Source organism: Paramormyrops kingsleyae, chromosome 6, assembly GCF_048594095.1.
Source record: "Paramormyrops kingsleyae isolate MSU_618 chromosome 6, PKINGS_0.4, whole genome shotgun sequence".
In the NCBI taxonomy this organism is placed as follows: Eukaryota; Metazoa; Chordata; class Actinopteri; order Osteoglossiformes; family Mormyridae; genus Paramormyrops; species Paramormyrops kingsleyae.
Genome location: NC_132802.1, coordinates 6620524 through 6636950, shown reverse-complemented (window position 1 = coordinate 6636950; position 16427 = coordinate 6620524). Strand labels below are relative to the sequence as shown.

Sequence of the window (16427 nt, the reverse complement as noted above, 5' to 3'; positions counted from 1 at the left end):
TTCCCTTCTTATACTTTCAGCCGGCAGCTCGAAACTCCGAACTCTCGCTGTGCTCACAAATGTGTCCTTTAGAAATAACAGTTCCTGTATGTGTCGCTTCATCGTCCTCGATGAATATTTTTGTCTTCAAAGCAACCTAAAAGCGTAAATGCATCATAGCTTGTATGCCCACCCTTTTCGCTGTAGCTGGCTCGGTTTGCTTGTTCTCAGCGTCAGAAGTTTCTTATGTGATGAAACAACGGCGGTGTTTGTTATTTAAATGACAAGGGGAAAAATCTTATTGTAATTCCACGGTAATTTGGCGTTGTAGTTCCACCGATTCCTGCCCTCTTGTAGTAGAAACAGCAAAAATGTTAAAGGAAAGTTACCTAAAGTTGTCGAAAGCGATAGTAACTTTTTATTGAGTCGTTCCAAGTCTTGTGAAACAATATTCCTAGTTTTTGTAATAGTGGGCGCTGTAGCACCGCTCATGGTAACGGGGCGTTCAGTATCCAGTGTGGAAAGCGCTCAGAAACGCGTACATTGGAAAGAGGCGCGTTATGTAGGAGAGGGAATTTGAAAGAAAATGGCTATGTTTTCAAGGAGTTTTCCGAGTTCTTTTATTATTTTTCGCTTATAAGAAATGGCATCACTGAAGCCTTTTTCCCTGGGCCGCTGTGTTTCAGTTCTGTTTTGGTTCTCCTTCTGGGAATGGCAATCGATAATGTTTGTGGTGCAAGAAAATAGATTTCTCTGGACTTTTGCTAACTTGGTGGTATTTCACATGGGAAACGCGTTAATTCTTTTTTTTTTAACTGTCGAGCACGCAATTTTTGTGGCTAAAGGTAGTTTGCTTTCATTTTTCTTTTTATAAAATGAGTTTGTTTAGGATGCAGTTGTTCTTATATGTGGATGTAGTGTTCGGGAGGTCTGGCAAAAATGACATTCTCACTTTGACTGTATTCTTTGAAAGAATGTGTATCATTTGACATAAACATGCTTAAACTTCAGTTCTCAGTACAATTAGCCCACGAATGCAACAATTTATACGACCGATTGTATTTGAATGTTTCAGCGCCACTTTAGCTGCTATTAACTTTCGAAGTTTTTGAAACGACGTATGTGCTAAGATTTTATATTTCTTTAAAAAAATAGGCCTAAATTTCTATTGAAATTATACAAATTAATACAAAATTTTAGGACACCATTTGAATGACCATGCATCGTTCGATTGTTCATTTACTCCAAAGCTCGAAAAAAAAAACTTTATAGTTTAACAGTTTGCATTTATAAAAATTTAATCAGATTTCGAAATGAAAGGTACGCTCCATTATTTAGATGCTTAAAAAACTTTTTTTTTCATGCTGTGTAGGTATCACTTTGCGTTGAATTTGAATTTCTTGTTATGTTACATAACTGAGGTATGTAACAATTACAAAAATGTATTTGTGTGTATGTAAAGAGGTCTAAAAGGGATTTTTATGCATTTGACATGATTTGTTATACATCTGTTATATTAAATTCATTTTGTATGTTTTATTTTCTGCAATTTTATTTTTAAGCGCTTCGAATATGACTGTTTAACTAAATAACAAAACAGAAGTTGTCATTAAGGAGGCATGGGTATACTTGTTAGGCGATTCGCGCAAAAATACAAAACACGTCGAGTATATACTATATATGTAACCTGTCGAAAACCTTTGTGCATACGTTTTAATTTTCAACAGTTTAAATTTGGTCTGAAAATTATTTCAAATGGTTGAGAATTATTTGTTCGTGCTAAGTTGATTTCATCCTGACCTTGATAAAATACCTTTTCTGTTTTAGGGTTAAGGAAATTAAAAAGCCAAATTTGCATTACTTCTGGCGTTTACATAATGCAACGGGTTTATTAATGTAGGGTCGAAGTCGTTTTCATCTGACCTTTCACTTTTTAAAGTCACTCTGTGCCGTTCCCTGAGTCTGGAAGGCCTTCTGTGTGCTTTATGCGAATGTATAACCTCCACAGCTGAACAGCGTGTTTATATGCAGGGCTGAGATAAAGAAAATACTGTAGATGGTATCAACATTTTACAAATGTAATCGTGTTTTGTGAATGATAATACAGCTGTTTTATCGGACGGATGCCTTCTACACGCCGAACTTTTGACATCTCCGAAAATATTAAGAAAGGGTTCCCAGTTTTATATCAATTAAGAATTTTGATTGAGACGGCCGATTAAGTAGCAACAGTTATAAACAATCCGCAGGGATTCCCAGTCACCGTACTTCTCTTGTACTTCGCTAATTACTGTCAAAAAGGATAAACTCCTACCGATCAATTATGGCCGTTACGAGGACACCTCGCTACGTTCCGCGAGATGGGATGTGACAGTTGTAAAGTATTTTGCTAACTTATCGCGCATATCTAAAATCTTGCAAAACTTCATCTACAGTGCGCTCTGTACAGTAGTTGCATATATTTTTTTTTGGTAAATATCACGCATAAGTTATGTTGTCCTAATTCAGTCTTTCAAATACTTGAATAACTTTGCCAACTTTGAACAACAGTTTAAAATTTTCAGTGTTTATCAATAACTACATAATACTGGCAACGTATTTTTGTATGTTTTAGTAATACTGTGCAATTGGGTTATTTGACAAGTCTACGTTATTTTTTTTGTCAGAGAACCAATATGAAACAAAGTTAAGTCTAACTTTGGCATGCATGCTCGTCGACCGCTCTGACAATTTCAGTGCCAGTTTTCATGTAGTGATGGCCGCCCCAGTTTTGTAATAATTGTTTACACTTTCATACTTGTTTAAATATTGCGACCATATTAGACGCGAGACAAGTTAAGTAATGCAACAGCAATGGAATCATTAAACAGTTTAAACCCGCAGTCAGAAACATGACGGGGAAACAGACTCAAGTTCTCCTTTTATAATGTTCTTACACGAATTATATAGGAGCTTTCTGCAGAACTACTTTTGTAGCACTAATATGAAGAAGAAAATTCTATAATTGACACTATATATAAAAGTGAGACGAGGCTGGAAACCTCAGATTAAATTAACAGGAAAATCGATAGAAAATGAGTACAGGCATATTGAAGAGAAAAAACAACAGAGATTTTCTGCAGTTGCAGCAGAGCGTTTTATTGTAGCAGATACTTGTTTACATGAAATGTGGAGGAACCGGCAGGGAATTTTCGAGTTCGTATTTCGCTGTTTTTATTTTATTTTGATGCATATATGATTACATCAATGAGAGAAACGGTGAAAGACAATGACACGATTGTTTGCAGTGTGTCCCGTTTGAAAGGTCTTCTGTCAGTTTACCTCTTGCCTTATTTTGATGAAACAGGTAATATGAGAAGATTGTGTACCCTGGAACTTTTACTGTAATATCGCTCCCAAAACACCATGATGTGAATATCCAGGTATTTGGGGTTTATATCCGTTATGTCGAATAAGCGTTTAGGTACTAAGATATAAGAATTTTTAAACGTCGCCGTTAAACATTTTGATTCTAAAATTATTATATTTTCTCCGAGTTTAACAACAGAAATTAGTTTTAGGTTGGGTAATTTTGCATTTCCGTTTATATTTTTTTAAACATTTTTTAATTGCAGGCGCGCTACGATGCACCGATGTAACTTACCACCACACTCGCATAAGCACGTCTTACTTCAAACATAGACATATGCATACACACACACACATACATAAATACACGCATAAGCCTACAGACACATTGCACGATATCATTTCAAATGCATGTTACACACGTAATTATTATGCTATAACAATAAAGTTACTGAATTCAGTTTGCTTAAATTGTAATATAAAAGCTGTACGTCGTGTTCACTTGCGTGTTGGCTACGTTTCACTTACATGCTTAATATAGTTTGCTTAATAAACACAGTAGATATAATTCATAATATATACGGATGGCATTTGAAAGGGCTTATTTTGTCGCTTTTGTAACACTGCATGGATTATACAGGCCTACTTACACATCTTGCGTACAACGCGACATGATTCTAGCGGGCATTTAATTTATTCACTGTCCGGTCCTTGAAGGCAAAACCGTTGATTGCTTTATTTTAATTTACGACATAAAACATGAAACAAAACCACCTTGTGTTAATATCAGATGGCGGTGCCTACATACGAAATTATTTTCTGAAGTTGGCCTATCCACATCGAACAAATTAGTTACCTTTTTGAAAATGAAAGAGAACATAGGCCTACTGGATATTATATATTCATGTATTTATATAGGCCTACGTATAATCGTTTCTTCATATACATACATTGATACATACACTGTGGCACAGGCCTATCTTCGTGGTCACATAAGATGGCAGTTAGAAATTATTAATATGTCACAATCTAAGCTGGCAGAGCTGGGCACGCGCAGTTTTATCCCGTTTAAGTAAACGGGGCTTAGCCTGCTATTACTGCGGCTTTACAAGAAAAAAGGCTATTAAGTTGCCTAAATATATCGTCTGGACACTTATCACCGACTATCAAAAACTCCCTTTAATAGAAAGAGTCTTTATTAAGCGGGAGTCGCGAGGTCTTACTAAAAGTTGAAGCTTTATTGTGATTCCTGACCCTCTGAGAGAATACTGTTTATTCGCGGAAGCATTTACTGAATGAAAGGAAACTGCTGCATACTAGAAAATAAAAGGTCCTTCTTTACAAATACCCCTAATTCATTTTCTTAACCCCCCTCCCCCCTCCCCGCGCCCGCCGTGTTTCCCTTCCTCTCGCTCAGCCTATGATTCCCGGTTCACCTGCCCAGGCGGACGGTTTACGCAGGTGGCAGGTTTCGCGATTTTACTGCATGTTCACACGATCGGATCTTTATGTCAGAGAACGACCTTCTCGGACTGTCCTGCAAGGGTTTATGTGCTGAGCACAACCCGCGCTGCTGCACCGTCTGTAGCGGTCTGAGACGTCTTCGTAACGAGACCCTGACAGCGTAAACGAGCAGCAAGGGCTGTTTTAGAACTTGAATAACAGAAGTAGACGAATTTCTCTGGAAACAAGTTTTGCACAGCTAAAATGGCTGACTGTGCAGATTCCCCCCCTACAACTGGGTAACGCGAATGTTTCTTGGAACTAAACTATTCGAATGGAAGGGGAGGTTCATCGGGTCATTTTACACAGGTAGACGTTATTATTCACCTGGGAGTTAGGTTGATAGGAAGATTTTGTCAATGGAAAACTTGAGTGACCCTGCCAAAGCCGGGAGTGTGGATTTGGACTACGGAAGCCGCGCAGTGGGCGTGTCTTTGCAGGGGTCCCGCCCATGTAGGTGTGTCATTCTGAACTCTGCTTCGCACTCTACCTGAAAATAAAGCTACATACACATGTGATTTGTAAAATTTTGACTTTGGACTGGAATGGATTGACGTCAGCCTCCACTAAGCTTGGGGGGGGGGTCTCTTTGACAGTTGGTCAGTCCATGGTCCCATTATAGTATTATTTTTTTTTCCCCAAAAATGGCTGGGGGCAGGCTCGACCTTGGCCGTACCATGTCTTGTCGCTTGTGACTCGTTATGCAATGCCCGCATGGCGTTTGTCCCCCCCACCCCCCGTGTGTGTGGGGGCTGGGGGGGGGGGGGGTGGTGGTGGAGGATGGGGTTTCCCGGTCCTGTGAGCCCAGGAGGAATAGTCTGTGTGCACCAGTCCACCTACACCCAAAGCAACATCTTCATCCCTTTCCCAGATGCTCTAAGACGTCACGTTATTCAGTTTGTTTTATTAGTAGTAAATCACATCTGGAGGTGTGTAAAATGGTCCACAAGTTTGTCTGGTAGAAAGTGGATCTGTATGGCCACCTCAGACCACATGGAAATAAAATTATTACTGTGTATTCTATGTCAGCCTCTTATATTCACTTTCTAAGGTTGGGCTATTTTATTTCCTTTAGGAATCTTTCACACCCATTCTCCTAATGAGTGACTGTTGCAGAAATGCATTAGTTTTCCCCTCCAGTCCTCCTGTTGTCCTGCGTCATGGGAACTTAGCACATGCCTGATGATGGCTTGAAGATCCTCGCTGTCACAGTGGGTTAATATGTGTCCAGGCTGCTTAGGATTAAAACAAGCTCTTTCCCCAAAATCTAGAACCAAAAACACGCACGTTGACAAGTCCAGTGTCCCAGCCTGACCATGTGACATCAAACAACCACGAAACAGAGGCAGGTCAGAAACAACGTAATTAGCACTGAATAAAATACCCTCTGTTATTAATTTCAGCCTGTAAAACGACACAATGTGTCACATATAAAGCACCTGTATAGTCAAACATGCACATTTCTTTCTCTGTGTTCAGCAGGAAAGTAACATAGGAAACAGTCATTTTAACAGACCTGGCACAGTTTTCCAGAAACTTTAATAAAATGAAATAGAATCATAACCCTTTTTTCAGCTGAAGGAAACATCATTATTTATCATTCAAAGGAAAAAAATCTGAACAGATAAAAACGATTCATAATCTTCGTTAGAACAATTGAAAAGGTTTCCCTCAACCAGTGTAGGATATATTAAGGAACTGAGCAGGAGGTTACTTGCTCTAACCTTAAACATTGAGGGAAATACTTAAGCAGGTAAATATTTATAAGGTGTTCTGAACTGTGAAGTTCGTGAGTCACTTTAGATAAAAGAGTGATCACTTGAAAAAAATCACAGTAGCCAATATTGTATAACATCGCTCACCCTCTACTGAGCAAAATCATTTTTGGATGAGGAATTTTCTGAGGATCAGTCTTAATCTCACACTCCCTCCACCCCACGCCAGTGAGCAAACACGTGTGTGCGGCACGTGTCACAAGATCGGGGCACTGCTAGCTGACCCTTAAATGGAGGCTGGAGGTGAAACTAAACCACAGAGCGACGTGGAGTGTCTCTTCTGTCTGGCCGAGTAGGATCATCCACAGTCTGTGGTCCTGCCTAATGGTTTGAGACCTCGATGTTCCATCCTGTAGAGATAAGGAGACAAATCTGTTCCCCTGTGGGGGGGGGGCGGGTGTGTCGAAGGTTTGCATGGGCTTTCATGTTGCCGATGGGCTGTATTTTCAAAGGTTTGGCCCCCGTCATTTATCTAATGGACTCATCCGGTGTCCTCCATGTTCTCCCATCAGCGGGAGATGTTAGGTTCTCGTTAGCATCTCGTTAGCGTGGATTTCAGGGGTGCGACGGGACAGGCAGGCAGCAACTCGGAACCCTGCACTTCTGCGACCCGGGTCTTTGATTTTGGGATGATGAAAGAATACTTTTAAGTCTTTGGGACTTAAACGATTAGACTGTCATCCTATCAGTGTTTCTGACGAATCTGCTGTGGGTGATCTCGAGATTCACAACAATTGAACCATCATTATCACCAGACTGCATGGGCCTGTCAGACCAAGCTATATATTTGTATAACTTTCTTTGAAATTATGAGATGGGGGGGTGGGGGTGTAACGCTCTGCTAATTTTACTGCTTATTTGGACTATTTCTGTCCATGAAAATTGGTTTAATTATATCAATGGTATGTTTCTCTTTTTTCATTTCGCAACACAAGCTAGCCACTCTCCAACTGCAATTTATTTTCATAAAAATTTAAACTGGTGGCATGTTGATTTTTATGCTCCCAGCGGAGGGGAGGCTATTGGTGTATTTAATTGAATTAACTATAGTGCGGCCTACTGGAAAAATATATAAAAACTGTAACCAGCCTTCATTTTCTCAAACCACTTTAACGCCAACATCCTAAACAGATCATTAGTGCATTAGGTCTCACTCTTTCCAATTTAGGAATCCCAAACTGCTTTTATAGCCGTCGATTAAGGACACAGCAAGAGTGTCCAGGTCAATATCAAATCCGAGTTTTATTTCCTGATTGAGTTTTTTGTAGTCTGTGCCATGACATCACCGTCTGCGTTTTAAAAAGACAGATGAAGATGAGTGATTCTTAATGGGTTCATTGACTATTCCAGCTTTATCTCAAGCTATAATCTCAGGATCTCAGTGTCTTATTCAACTTTACATTGTTATCAAAGACACAGCCCCCTAAAATACAAGTTGTAGATTTTGTTTTGAATAGTATTTTTCAGACAGCTTAGTCTCACAATATTCTCATTGATAGGAATCTACACTTTCTATTATATGTTTTTATGCTTATATGACTTTAAACGTAGGTTAATATTGTTTGCATTTCGTCTCAATGTTTCTGATGCAGCTCCTCTATATATTTTTTGACAACAGAATAAAAACAGAGCAAAGAAATCTGCCCTTTTCTTTATTGTTGTTTTTTTGTTTTGTGTTTGGATGTCATTAGTTATTATAGAAGCTGTGGTTTTAGTTAAGTCTCGGAAACTGATAGCTCTGAGTAGTGTAACCATCTAATGCTGGGCCTGCATTCTGGAGGCTGACGGCGTGTGGGTTTGTGTGTGCATGTGTTTGTGTGGACAGGGATTGTTTCAGTCTTTGCTAAAATATTTCAAGATGGGCTATTAACTCTCATCCCTTACTGTGAGTTTTGTGCTCCTGAAAGCTACGGCTTCATGCAGCCAGTGCTGGGCTCCCTGGTAAGGACAAGGCCGCGTGTGAAAATATTGAATTGCAAAAACATCCCAGGCAAGAGGCGGCGTGGATGGGGCTTTCAGCATCGTGGCGGAGCACACCCAGCCGCTGCCGAGTGACGGGCAACAAATGGCATTCTGTGATCCCCGGGGCCACCTTCAGGCTGGCCTGTCCTGTCCGCTCACGGCGCCCCCTTCCTGTGCACTTGGGCGGCGGGGTGCCTGCTTCGCTCATGAGCTCGGGGGAGCCAAACGCGGGGGCAGCCGGGAGAGCAAGCCATGCAGAAATGAGCCTTTAATTGGCCGAAGATTTGGGTCTGGGAGCTTTGGGTGGACGGACTTCCTGAGAGAAACATGTGTTACGCTGAGAGTGCAGTGTCACATGGTATAAAAACCACACTGTCCCCTCACAGTCCGAATGACACTCAGAATCTTTATAGGTACATGAGCAAGGCTGGTGGAAATTTCTGTTGGCACAGCTAGCTACTTTGGAGATGCCATAACTATAAATAAAAAAACAGTTACAAATAATAAATACAAGACATGAGACACACAATACACTCCAGTATTGTTTAATCATAATCAAAAGAGGAAATAGGTTCTGACCCATTTTTAGAAAATACCACAGCTTTTATGCATCCGGGGATGTTTTCTGCTTTGTATTGACTCATTGTTGCTTTTGTTTGTTTGCGTTTTTTGCTTTTAATAACCAGCACGGAACAACTTTCCGATTTCAAACAGAAATGTTGCATGTGAAAGTGTACCATCTGTGCAGGTTTGCGACGCGCGATGTCCGTGTTGGATTTAAAGACCCGACCAGCTAATAACACGCTAAACATGCTCATTCCTTTTCAATTCTTTTGAAATTCTTTGCAGCACTTAACACAGCTAAAGCTGAACGACCAGGACCTCTGAATTTCATATTTTACTTTGCCATACTTTACTGGCTCTGCTCCCAGGCCACTTTTGGAAAGCATGTATATATTTTTGTCCACACTTGACCTCTGTCGTTTTTAAACTCTGAAAAGAAAAAGAGGCCTGTTTTACCGATGTTTGGAGGTTGCGTCCGGCTGCCGTGTAATTAGTTTATTTATTGTGGTTGGATTTCCAACACAACTTTATGCTCGTCTTTAAAATGAACCCAAGGGTGTGTGTGGAGCGGTTCTTTCGCTCTCTTAGTGTGTGTGCGGTTCTGGATCATGAGCTGTCTATAGTTGTTCTTCTGGGTCTTGGGTTTGAGTTCTGACTTAACTCGCAACTCATAAGACAGGGACCGAAGAGGGCTGTTGTCCTCTGTAAGAAAGAGAATCTCAAACATACCTGATTAATCCACATTAATATAACTCGATTCCATGCATTAATACCAATTATTTTTATATTATGGCAAATCATTAAGGGTCTCTTAGAAGTATTTACATGCCATTGATTTTTTTTGAGTTAATTATTGGATTTGTGTAAATTCCACTGAGTAGTTCGTTGAGATGTGAAAAACAGGGAGTGCAGAATGAAGTGAAGTGTTGAGGGCAAACGCCGAGTAATGGGGTTTCTTACACTGTGACAGATTTCTGGGTTCTGGCTGAAATGACAGACGCTTGGTTACTCATGGACTACAGGCTTTTATAGGTCCCGTGATGAGGGAATATGAAACACACATGTAGGCACACATGCGTGTGCAGAGACACATGCATACACATACGCCTTTCTGCCCCCGCACTGCACGTCACCGCGCGCCTCTCCGCCGACCGGCGTCCTCGTTTTCCGGAACGTTCCGCTCCTGCCTTTGGAAGGAGGCGGCGGCTTTGTCCCGTCCGATAAAGGATGCCATAGTTTCCCTTTTCCTCCCCTTTGTGTCCTTGCTGGCGGCTTCCGCAGAAGTGCAAATTGTACCCTCAGAGGAGCCATCCTGGGCTACGCAGGGCCCCGGGTCCGGCCCGCTAATTACGTGGAGGATTCTATCCTGGAAGGGCCCCGATTCCCACAGCCACCTGGCCTTCTTTTCTTGTCAGCTTTGATGGCAGACACCCCACCGCCCCTCTGCCCCCCCCCGCCTCCCCCCTTGCATTTTTCTTTCTCTCATTAATAGGGGTTTTAAATTGCTTTCTGACCCTGACAAACTGCTCTTGTTGAAAAGAAGGCGAGGAGGACTCAGGACGGAGGGTTTGAACCGACGGGGGGGGGGGGGGGATTGGGGGTGGGGCAGAGAATTGGAGGTGGCTGAGAGCTTTTGCAAAGTATGTATCTGAAGTCCATTACCATTAGTTTGAATTCTGTTAGGTCTCCCGAGGAAACCCCCACCCCCACCCCCCAGCAACTCCCACAAGTTCCTGCACCCTGCCAAGTAGAACATTGCATTGTGGGAGAAGAATACGCAGAGGAAGAGTTTTGACTGCTAATCTCCTCAAAACCCCCCTACGCCCCCCCACTGTGCTTCCACCAGAGGAATCCTCACAAACTCAGCACCGTCACTCAGTGCGCACCGCGATTAAGAGGCCGGCGTTCGACACACGGCTCGGGGCTAACCCGGCCTTGACGGTGACCGCGGTGTTTAAGTCGCTAAAAAAACGCGCCTGATTTAGCGAGACGCCGGCCAATTAGGGCCTCGGCCGCCTGCGCCCTATTTGTTTTACATTAACACTCCGATTAAAAATTCTAATCAATAAGTCCCTCTGCAGTTTGCCAATTCACAGGCGGAGAAGAAACAGGGAGGCGTTCTGAGCAAAGCAAATTGCTCTATTATACTCCCGTCTCTATGACATTATGAGCAGCGGGTCCTGGGGGCAGATTTGCATCTTCCATGCAGAGGAAGCAGACCAGCTAGATAATAATTAACCGCCTGCGCAAACAGACGCGCTTGTCTATCGCCTCTTCATCTACATTAGCACATTAGCACCATCCTGTGCTACTCGCGAGGAAGTGAGCACGCACTTTGATTAAGCAATTAATCTTTTAACCTTCTGCAGGCAGACCTTGCACAGTATATAATCTCATCATATGCTATATATATATATATACATATATATATGGAGGTTTAGAAGCAATTAATGTATTTGTATTATATTTAAAATTAGGTACACCCTGCAGTATCAGTTTTGATTTTAAGGTCATGGGTATAATTCTATGCTATAAATAAAAGTGAGGGAATTATTTAATCTTTGCTCCTTGGATTCATTAAGTCAATTACATCCTTTTACTGTTATTTATTGCAATGATATAGTGGCAATTAATGGTAGGTCAATGCAGTCATCCGTCCCCCTCCAGTTCGCTCAATGACTCGTTTCCTCGTTAAGTCCCAATAGCTAGTTTCCGTCGAAGACTCTACATTAACAATTGGGCAGGAGAGCTGCTCCTCAGATGAAAGCGACACAGGGGGCGCCGTAGTCCTCTGCAGACAACCTGACTGTGACACGTGTGCGCGGGGGAGTGTCTCTGCACAACGGTAGCACCGGAATCTTTGCGGCCAATGAAAAGGGCCACATCTGTTGCCTTTCGCTTGTTGCTCTTTTTCTTCGGTCTCCATAACCCAAGGCCTCATAATTCATTTTTAGAATCGGGTCCCTGAAACCATTTAATATGGTGGCCATTTTCTTCCCCCGACGGCGCTGCGTCGAGCACTCACCCGTTTTTGAGGTTTTCAGAAGATGCCTTATTAAACTTTAATTGGGTCTCTGTTATTTGAAACAAATGTGCAGCGTGACTGAGGGCCCTTCACCCTCGCCGCTGTTGGTGCAGACGCCCCGGTTGCCTCCCCGCCGCCCGCGCTGATCACCAAACTGTCACCAGTAAAAAGCTGCATGTGTGCAGATCCACTTACGTCCCGGTGAAAGGGAATCGTGTCTCAGCTCTAAAACTCAGTTGCCTTCACAGGAAAAATCCACACAACATAGAGGTAAAAACGAAAAACGATTCCAGAAAGTTCAGCTTGATGGGTGTGCTTGTCGTCGTTAGCAAAACTTTATTCTTTATAACTCAATCCGGTAGCGATGAAAACACAAGTAATTGTGCTTATAGTTGTGATTGTTAAACTGCCCCGTTCTCTATGTGAACAGAACTCCTTTAAAACAATTGTGGGTATTTTATATCTTATGTGTACCCTTCAACAATATAAAAACTTGACAGTTTTTCAAGTATTTGGTATAACTGTTGCAGTATTATAGCTAGTATCCTATTGTAATCAAACTTTTGATGAAATTGTTCATAAGATAAATAATTCGGCAGGTTTGACAGTTTATTCATTTTAACTCAGCCGTACGCTGTCTTGTTTAATTAATGATAATGAGCCAGTTCTGCTGTACATATCAACAGTTGAAACATCTGAGTTTGTATCATATTTTTTTAGCGAATTAAGACAGAAATTTAGTGCTGACGCCTAAAACACACATTTTGTTCTCATGATGACAACAAATGGATGTACTTAAGGCTAAGCTGGTTAGCTGGAAAAAAAAACACATTTGAAGAATTCTTTTCTGAGTAATTTTGTGTAGCTTCCAAAACACAATCCCTCTTTTTTTAACAAATGAATTAGCTTGCTAGCGGGGCCGTAATTTATGCCAGTGCTGCACAGTCTTACATTTAACTAATAAAGAAAAGATGATCACTTTTTCCCGTATGACTTACACATTATGAGGGCACTTGATTCAATTAATAAAATATGTCATATAATTAAAAAATAGCCAGCCTCCCAATTATTGGGGATTTATGGTATTAATAAAGACCAAGAGATACACATAATGAATGTTTTGAATTTCATCAGATTCCTAGAACTATAAAATGTACCCAGTTAGCGTGCAGGGATTCCTTTAATAAGTTTTCACGCGTCGCTAAGCTGAAGCCTGCTTTTGACTGCTCTATTTCCACACCGTCCAGGTTGTAGACGCACCAGATGTGCCCCAAGGTCAGAGTTCATGCCTTGTTAGTGCCTTCCCCCTATCATATCGCAGTTGGCGGGCTCTTTCAAGCCCATGCAGACTTTGGACTTGAATGTGCTTGAACGAAAAAGCGGAGTTATTTTCGGCGATTCACAAAATGTGGCGCGGGACGAAACCTTTGCTCCTTAGTGCCGGTCCGGGGACGGACGGCGGCGGTTATGAGATAGAGACATGAGCTTTAAACGCACCGTGTAATGGGATGAGTCCTCCTTTTTCGGCGCTTGACTGAACGTAATCTCTCCCATTCCGACGGCAGATTCCCTGGAGGGCGACATGCGGAAACATAATACGGAAGCCTCCCTCCATAAATCCCACCGTGGAAGTCGGCGATGCGCATTTTAATTAAAAGTAGGGCACAGGTCTGCACCTCTTCCTCTTGACACCTCAGTATATATCTACTGGACACAGTTTGGGGGCAAGACCCGCGAAAAGGAGGAAGATCTTCGTTTTGAGGGAGTCTTTTCTTTGATGCCAAGCCTCCCCCCCCGAAAAAAAAGTGAAGGCCTTCACATCTGAGTCGAGTTTACTGAAATAACAGCAAATGTTTGTCTTGTATTGCATGGCATGCTGCTTGAGGAGCAGTAAGACTTCCCTTCCAGTGCCTAAAGCGCCCCCTTAATAAAATCCTAAATAATAACTTCTTTACCTTAATCTCCCTGATAGATTACATGGCCGGAGGCTGAATATTAGTGGTAGACCCTTCGGTCTCCTTGAGTCGCTCGCTCCCGACTCTAGTAAATAAACTCTACGTGCCCGTGTTATGGCTGTGGGGGGGGGGGGGGGGGGGAATGTGGCCAGGGATGTCATTTTATTGAAAAGATATTGGGAACAACATTTGGCTAATGTGATCAGATTTTCCATGGTCCCTAGTCTAGATCACAAAATGCTGGTGAAATCCGCGCACTGACAATGACCACCGCGCCGTCGAACCCTGGGCCGGAATCCTTATATCATCAGGTGGGTTTGAAGGACCCCAGAAGGGGTCCGAGCAGATGCCTTTTGGGTGCCGAGACTTACATGTGTTACAGCATCCCTCTGAATGTTCTGGAATGGGCCCGCTGCAGTGCCAGGGCCTGGTCGAGCGGACCGCTCTTGTAAAAGCAGGAATGTTAAAGTTTCCTGTCGTCTTGCTGCAGCGGCTAAGTAGGTGGATACTAGCCTGTGAACGGCGAGCTTTTAAGAGGCAAAACAGGCCCATAATGAAGCTGCAGTATTCTGGTTTGCCTTAAGCATTTTGAAACCCATATAACTGGGCACATTTTTAAGCCTTCTGTCTGGTTTGGGGATCTCTATATATTTATGTGTTGAAATGAATTGTTCTAGTTAATATGTTTCCCGGCTGTCCTCTAGCAAGGACGTGTCAAAGCGGCCCTCGTTCATATGGCCGTGGCCCCCGGGTCTGGACATGCCGGCCGTCTCCAAACGTGGGCCGGCGGCCGCTGTACACTCATCATCGCGGTGGTAGACGGGCCCAGGGCACCAATGAAAATTGCTCCTCCACTTCCATAACCTTTCCCGCTGACGCCTCCCTCTGAGCCGCCTCTGGTCGTGTGAGAGAGGGGGATCCGGTCGATTGGGGCGAATGGGGGGGGGGTGTTAGGGACCGGGAACTTAGTGTGGTCTAGAACAGTGCTGGGTGGGGGGGGGGGCAATGTGAAGGTGGCCTGGGTGACCTATGGAGTTTCCCACCGCGCTGTAGCATCAAGCATGCCATTGGTATCTGGACCCGATCCATCTTCGTCCAAGGAGCCGGCCTGCTCTCCTGCAACAAACACCACTTAGCGGCACTAGTGTAATTAGCGATTCATCCTACAGAAGCCCGCGGATCATAATTACCAACATCGCCGGCTACTGTTGCCATTGCAGTTTTTGGAAAGGACGCCGTCGGCCCACTCTCTGAGGTGGGCGTGGGATGTTCAGGAAGGGCGCCCCCGCTGGTGACTGGCCTGAGGTGCACTCGTTTCCAGCCACGCCACATGGTGAATTGTAACGAACATTAGTTTAGCGTGTTTTCCACATCGGCGTCAGCTAATTAAAAAGATGGCTCCCATGCTAATACGCCGAAAAGAGCTGTGCGTGAAATTCAGACCTGAACGTCACTGTAATGGCCGGAATAGCAATTTAATTTAGCAGGGGTATCAGAGGGGCATCAGATTCAGGGGCCCAGCACTTTACAGGGGCCCCTGAATATATAAAATTATCTAATGTATCGGGGGAGGGGGCCCAAGGTGACATTTTGTTAGGGGTCCCAGAATGTGTAGCTACTTAGCTGAGTATATGTATGGAAACGTATAAATGTTTTATGCTGTGTGTTTGCCTGGGGGGGAACTGAACTGGACCGGATAAAGAGTGATCATAGGGGTGGGGGGTGTCAAAGCCGTGCTGTTTGGTCTGCCGCCCATGTGCCAGCCTCAGCCATCTGTCCTCGGTGGACAAACCGAGCTTTTTAAGTGGTGAAACTCAGTTTAAGAAGCCGTGAATAAAACAGCGCAGGATGAAAGTGTCTGAACGAGATTGTTTTCACTGGCTCTGGCGGCTACGCCTCGAGTCGAGTGTTTTGGGGGGGAGGAAAAAACAAGCAGCCTTATTTATTTTCGGTGCTGGAGGTGCCCGTTACATGCTTATTGGTTTAGAGTCACTTGTTAACTCCTAACCACAGACCAGGGCTCCTGAGGTAAAGGGGGGAAGGAGGAGGTATGTGTGTGGGGGGGGGGGGGGTGTGGAGGGATGCGATGGGGAGGGGCATTCCTGTCGTATTCTCTCTTGGTGTCATACACTGACTTGAAAAAAACATGCCTGTTAATGTGATGAAATTGCCCCCCCCCACGCCACCCCAGACCCACTGAATGGGCAGTCTCAGAGCGGTCATGGTCCCTGGTTGCTTGTTCCAGCCAGTCAGACTGAATCCCAATGCTGTGTAAATATCGTGTTCGACGCAGAACGTTCCGTGCGGAATAACATG

At 43.3% G+C, this 16427-nt stretch overlaps 1 protein-coding gene across 5 annotated transcripts in view; it reads left to right on the top strand.

The window, feature by feature from the left end:
* prdm16 (PR domain containing 16) overlaps positions 1-16427 on the top strand; it is a 170305-nt gene that overhangs the window by 151 nt on the left and 153727 nt on the right. The window lies entirely within an intron of this gene.